The sequence below is a fragment of the Triticum dicoccoides genome, chromosome 7A (assembly GCF_002162155.2).
Source record: "Triticum dicoccoides isolate Atlit2015 ecotype Zavitan chromosome 7A, WEW_v2.0, whole genome shotgun sequence".
Classification (NCBI taxonomy): domain Eukaryota; kingdom Viridiplantae; phylum Streptophyta; class Magnoliopsida; order Poales; family Poaceae; genus Triticum; species Triticum dicoccoides.
The window spans coordinates 15,534,244-15,541,480 of NC_041392.1; the positions used below are offsets into that span (position 1 = coordinate 15,534,244).

The window sequence follows — 7,237 nt, forward strand, 5'->3', positions numbered from 1 at the left end:
GCCCATCCTGCACCACACATACCTCCTCAAGGGCGTCGGTGGATGCTTTTGCTCGTCTCGCCAGTGCTATGGACCTGGACACCCTAACTGGAGCCGCACGCCGCCCACCACGAGAAGCAACAGGCTAGGGAGAGGGCTGCGGAGGCGATCACATAGTCCTCCCGCAGTCGACGCGGACCGCTGGCGACGCTCAATGAGGACAAGCAGCTCCTCGCGGTTGTCTACCCCCGCTCGCCGAAGACGGCAGAGATGGATGCCCTCCGGCTCCGTCGAAAGATCGCCAAGGCGCTTCGGCTCGGTATCGAGTAATCGGCGGGCGAAGCGACAAACAAGGCAACAACGGAAGCAATAGCAGTGAAGCTGGCGAGGCAGCAAAAACACACCATCCGAAGGATGGCCGGCTACATTGACTCCTCACCCGACGTCACTGATGATCCCCCTCCTGCCGTCGGCGCTTACATGAAGGGCTACAGCCGCTCGGTGACCGGAAGGGCAAAGGACCGACGAGGAACTGGTCAAGATGCTCGGCCCTCTCCGTCTCTGTTTCCGGTTTTAGTAATATTAGTTTAAAAACTATGTCTATGAGTTGAACTGTGATGCTTTTCTGTTCCAGATTATGTGGATACGCGGTTTGTTCTATGTCCGTTTGTTGTATGTTCATTTATTTCGTTGATCGTGTATGTAATTTCTTTCATGTTGCATGCATAGTATGGATTTAGGATACCGGATACACGAATATGGACGCGACGATTTGATAATTGACTGGTCATTGTCCGCGAACTTATAGGGTGCCAGATTTGATATATTCGGCTATTGATGCTCTAATAAGTGATGCAACTATCTTGACTGAAAATAAGCAAATGAAAGGGATGATACATTCAGAAGAAGAAAATGCAATTTCCCGTTGCATCCTTTGTTTATATATGGCCATCGGCTAGAGGAGCGTCTGTCGGCAAAATACCAAGGCACGATGGTCGTCTTCGGGATGGGCTTTTTTCTGGAGCAATCTCGTAACCTCCCACGTCGCCCCCGCAGGCGACGGGGAGGAACCTAGCCCACGCCGAGCGCCTCCCCTCCCCCCCTCCTCTGCCCTGCCGCCGCCACAGGGCGTGACCTGGCGAAGCCCGGCCAGCGCCGGCGGCGGCAGGGATCTCTGCCCCCTTGCGCGTTGGGTCCGGTGCGGGCCGGAGTTGATGGGCCAGGGCGTCGCGACCTGGAGTCTCGCGGCGGCGCATCTCGATGTGGTGGGATGCGCGGCGAATCTCTGCAGGTGGCACGCGTCTTTTGTTTGCAGTGGCGGTGACCTGGCCCAGAGCTGCCGTTTGATGGCAACGGGTGGCAAGGGTTGCGCACGACATGATACGGCGGCTGGTGCCGTCCTTTGGGCGATGGTGGCCGGCGGTGAAGGTGGTCGGGGACTGAACTTGGGCTGTGAAGACGGCTCACTGGAGATCCTCGAAGATCCGGCGTTTCCTTATGTCTTCTCGGCGTGACACCGGCCGATTCCAGTCAGCTACGAGTCGGGTTGGTACAACCGCCGATGAAAATCGCGCCGACTTCGGTCTTGGCGGTCGATGGCGGCGTCTTTGACGTCGTTTCCTTGTCGAGGCATCGTCATTGCGGTCTGCGCCATATCGCTCGTGCTGCTCCTGGGGAAACCCTAGATCTGGGTCTCCCGGATCGGACAATGACAAAGTCTTCGGTGACGTTCTCCCTCTTGAGGGCATTGTTTTGGAGCAGGTGCTGACTGGAGGGGCTATGAGGTGATGCGGCGTGACATATACCGCATCAACGGCGGCGGGTCTCGGTGGCGTGGCGCCGCGTGGTCTCGGCGACAGATGCGTGATTGGACGCGCGCAGGGAGGTGGTGCTGTCTGGCGTCGTGGCGGCATTGACGGCGGGCCTGGCAAGGTCAATGCGTCAGTACTTGTTCTGAAGACGGATCGGTGGAAGACGGCGGCGACGGCCTCTCAGGGTGCGCCAAACCGGTGTGTAACCCAGTCCCGGTATGTGGCTGGGCTGGGGCATCCGACTTTAGATGCTAGGCTTTGGTGCGCTGTCTGTTTGATATTCGGTTCGGACAATCGGCACCCCTTCATCATGGGGATAGGAGTAGTGACATATGTTGTCTAGATGGTGGCTTCAGGCTTACTGATTTACTACTTTGTAAGATTTTTGTGAATAATTAATAAAATAGTTGCATGCATCGTCCAGATGCAGAGGCAGAGGGTTTATCCTCCTTTTCTAAAAAAAATGGCGGTCGTCTTTGTGCCTTTGGTATCTCCTTGGTGCCCAACGAGGAGATGGCGTGTACAGTCTCAGACGATGACCATGGGTACTAGGGATGATGAAACCAAGAGTTAAGATGTTTGATGGCGGCCCATCCAGATATAAGAACATAAGTACGTTAACAATAATGCATGAGCCACGTCAAGAAAACAACAATGCATGAGCATAGACCTGGATAAGTGATTCTAGTGAAGATGAGTCTAGCTTAAATTTTATTTCTATTCTATTTATGCAACTCATATGACAAAACAAAGAAAAACATATTTCAACCCTGATTAGGGTTTAAGAATCATCTTGATACAGTTGCCCACGAGGAAAAAGCGGATAGCTAGAAAGCGGCTTATTAAAAAAAAGATTTAGATGGGTCGATTTTTCCAAACCGTTAATTTGATGTGCAGCCAACGACCAGACGGCCTTCTTCCACCCACTCCCCTATTCATCTTCTTCCCCAACCCATCCATGACCACCGGCCAACCCGCCTGCCTCCACCACCCCCTTCTCCTCACCACGTAGGCCATCCCTTTAAACTAGCAAACTAGTGTCTATGTGAGCCCGCACCCCGAACCATTAACCTTCAAACTCGCCTCCGCATACGACTCGTTCCTGGCCGAGGCCTTGCCGGCGTCTTGCCCTGATGCCATCGAAGGCGGCCTCCGTGCTCCGCCGCGCTTCCTTCTTCCTTATCAACGAAATCGACTGAGCCAAATTCAAAAATTGACAACTTCTTTCGGCTAAATTGGAGAAAAAGACCGACGTAAACGCATAACATACAACACTAAGTCATTTGGTCTACAAATATGCCGATGGTTCATTCAAATTGGAGCTAGCAAATATAGCTGCAAAACGTGAACCAACCCGTGGTTGGATGGTTAGAGGGACTGTGGTATCCCCAGCCCACCAGGGTTCAAGTTCTGGTGCTCGCATTTATTCCTGAATTTATTTCAGGATTTCCGGCGATGTGCATTCAGTGGGAGGGGACGTTCCCGTCAATGACGAGGTGCCTACGGGCTACGATGACTTCGTAAATTTCAAGATGATATGCCGGCTCAGCCTTTCGGAGATGCTCATAGGGATAAGGTGTACGTGTGTGCAGGGATAAGGTGTGCGTGTGTGCATTCATAGGAATGAGTGTATGCGGCAAGAAGATTGTAGCACGACGGCAAATGTCTTAATTAGCAGGGCCCTAGAGCGAACAGGATACTTTTCCAGGGTGCATACAATAAATAGGTCGGGACGGGCCAGGCGAGCACGAGCCATCGGACGCAGTGGATCGGCCTCGACCGTTGTGGAAGCGTCTAGAACCGTGCAGGCCGGTCAGGAGCGGGCTCTCAGCAGGCCGAAAAGAATCGGCCTGGCCGTCGTGGGCCGCAAAACAGAAAACCACAAAATTCGCCGTTGCCGGGGATCGAACCCGGGTCACCCGCGTGACAGGCGGGAATACTTACCACTATACTACAACGACTTGGGTGTTAATACTAGTTCTCAACTTAACTTACTTAGAACGTTCTCCATTGCTGTAATTCAGTTTTCTTGCGGGCTCCACAGTCCACCTCACGGTGGTTGCATGTTCCGGAGTAAATCGTCTCTCTTGGGCCCAATCAGCGGGAGGGACAGTGCTCAGGAAAGAGGCGCCACTCACATAATTTCGATCAAACATGGAGAAGCAATGGTTCCAGAAACAAGCAGAGCGAGGATCTTCGGCCCAGAAAGAAGAACATCCCTCGGTGTGCCCTCAAGGTTCAAGCTGACTGTTGCAGCCTTCGGCGGACAATATTCGAGTTTCACGACATGGTCTCGTGTTCCTGAGGTTAAGTTCTAGCTCGGCGTCCCGCTTCATCCCGCAAAACCTAGATGTCACCATGTCGCGGGAGGACCAGAACGCTCTAGATGAACATGATTCGGCATCTCTCGATGAACCCGACACTGTTATACTGCCAGAAAACGAATCTTTGGATAACTTTTGTTGTTTCCATGTGATAATTCAGATACACTTGTTACTAACGAAGTCGGTGAGTATTTGAAACCTTTGAAAGATGTGATGTCGCGGATATTGATTCTACTACCACTCAACTTTAATCCACTCACTCCATATTCTATGTCGATATTTGTGCCCCTTCGTATATCTTTTAAAAAGAATCAGATGTACTCATTGCTCATGTGTTCTATATGCATGCTTCTATTTTCTTTAGTTGGTAACACTATTTTTTCCACTAGAAAATGCTTATATCTCTCACGAGTGTTTGCTTCTTGGGTTTGTCTGCCTAGTTAAACTAGATGATACCCCGCGCGTTGCTGCGGAAATTTTGTATCGATGAATAGAAATATTGATGGAGTGCGGAATAAACAAATCATGATAGTGTTTTATGCTAACAATTAGTGCAAACATCGAAGTTCATATGAAACTGAAGCAAACGTAACCAAATGAGAGTTGTTCTGGAGTGCAGTTGCACGGCGAGCCATTAGTGCAATGAATATAGAACAAATTTGTCACTACATCTATAGGATAAGTACTGTTTCATTAGTGATAATGCATGGCAAAGAAGCAAATATAATTTTTTCAAAAGAGAAGAGTATTCATTCATGTAGATACATGCACGTACTGGATCATCATGAAATGATCTCGGCCATAATTAAAGTTGATCAACCTAGTGATGGCTAATTCCTGATTTGGGAATAGGAAGAAGGGAGGTAGATCATGAGAAGCTTGCATGTGGCGAAAAAAAAGGATAGGTTACAAATACTGCAAGAGAAGAAACAGTGAGAATATGCAACCAGGTAGCGGTGAATAATAATCTCGAGTAAAAAAATAGACTATTAGAGTGACGTGTTTTGGGGGATAAAATCTAGTAGGAACTTACTTCAGTCTCCTCTGTAATGGATTTGCGAGTGGCTCTCTCTCGGAGATCTTTCACATACGATTCTACAAAAGGAAGGACATGGAAAGATTATTGCACATATGGAAGGGGAAATATCTTAGACATGCGAACTGGTGGCAAGGTACACAGGCGTCCCAGCCTTGGTGGCTTCTCCTTCTCGTTATTCAATTTATAAGGAGATGGAAGCTGAAACGAAAGTGTTGTGGAGCGGCTGTACAATGCCGGAAGGGAGATGAATTGAAAAGATATGACCTGTTCTTTTTTTTTTTTGCCTTAATGAGCAGTATTTCTTTGGGGCTTCTGTACGCATTTATCTCTTTGTTAAAAAACATAATGAAGAACGAGAGGTCAGAGAAACGGGTGCAGGATGTGGGGACAGGAAGCGTTGCAGCCATCAGTGGTTTAAGGCTGAAAATAAAACGCACGAGAGTGCTAGTGTTCTGTGTGTTGCGTACAATTTTGGAAACGGAGCGCATGATGTGGCACGCATGTATGTTTGGAGATGATGATATGGCAAGATTGCTGAGGTGGATATGCTGCATGTTGAGATAAATAGTTGTAGTGGGGATCAACTTCTTAAGTATATAGGATGAGAGGGTGCCCCCTAAGGAAACTAATGGTAAATATTTTAGTATTTTTTAGCGGGATTATACCAGTCCATTGATTATTTGAGTGTGTTTTATAGCATTTTATACGAGGTTTTGAATTATCCTCTTTTTATAATTAATCAAAGGATGTTTATGCAATAATTGTGATGCACACTACAACTCGTTATTACAGTTTACTAAACTGGGTTGCCCCCTCCCCCTCCCATGCACGCGCGATGGTCAACAAGCTTCTCCATCGCCTTTCTTGGTGGCTTATCTGAATGGTGCTCCGTTGTACTCAGTCTTAATAGACCATTAGGATACTTGCTTCTGCGGATGCTGACGAGAAGATCGAGGGGGGGGGGGGCATCTTCGGCTGGGAGAGAAGGTTTTGATGGGAAGAAAACTCGTCCTTATGGATTGTGTTGTGGGTGTCGGATCACAGATATTCCCTCGCATGCAGCGCCTGTCCTTGGCATCGAGCGAATATCACCGTAGTTGGGGTTGTCCACTTTGCTATCATCGGCAAGGAGTACACATAGGACAAAAAGGAGAGGTCGGGTGACGAGTGTTGCATTGTTATGGATGTCACAACCATCATTCTCAAGACAAAGGGAAATTCAATAGAGGGGTCTTGGTTGACAAAGAGAAACAGGAATAAAAATACGGGAGAAGAGCTACAAGAATTCTAGGAGGACATGGAGTACCTCACGCTGACATCCTGTGTCTGGGAGTGGAGCCGCAGGTGTCCGGTCAGCAAGGTAAGGGCATTGGCGTCTCATGGTTCACTATTTGTATACAGGAATCATGGCCGACCGGAGCATGTTGCATGGTGGCATTCGTCTCCTTTGCCAGTTGGGAGCACCTCACATTAACTCACTGGCGTTTGCTCGCTCCAGCGAGCAAACTGACCAACACGCACAACTCTCAGCCAACACGCTTTTTTGGGAGCGGCAGGGTGAGAAGTGGGCCCACCACTAGGAGAGGGCGGTGCAATTTAAACGAGAGGACGGGAGGTCTTATTGTGGTATGCAGTCCCACATAATAATCTACAGGTAAACTCCCCCTGAATTTGTAGGGTGGGCCCTTGCTAACTTCCTATTAAGCCTCCACCTAATCTATCCGCCCCAGAATTTCATGATGGGAGTTCCCTAATTTCCTATTAAGCCTCCACCTAATCTCTTCTCCCGTTGAATTTCAGGGTGGGCCTTCCCTAATTTCTTATTAAGCCTTCACCTAATCTTCAAATGGGAACAAGGAGGTGCTGCACCCTTTCCCAAATGGGAAAATACAACTAGTCGAAAAGCGAGTGCACGATTCGCAAGCATGCACAATCTAGCCTCCCTCTTTTCTTAGTAATAGAGTTTGTTGGTATAAAGTTGCCAAATGCAAGAAAAATCACTCGAAGTTTCACAAGGTTCCCCTTGGTACTTCGCTAAAGCTTTTCTATAAAGAACAAACCCACACGCCACTCTCCCCCTCTCC

At 48.9% G+C, this 7,237-nt stretch overlaps 1 non-coding gene across 1 annotated transcript; it reads right to left on the reverse strand.

The window, feature by feature from the left end:
• Positions 1 to 3,679: 3,679 nt before the first annotated feature.
• On the reverse strand, positions 3,680 to 3,751 carry TRNAD-GUC. The gene has a single exon. It is a non-coding gene; the product is annotated as a tRNA-Asp (tRNA).
• Positions 3,752 to 7,237: the final 3,486 nt, after the last annotated feature.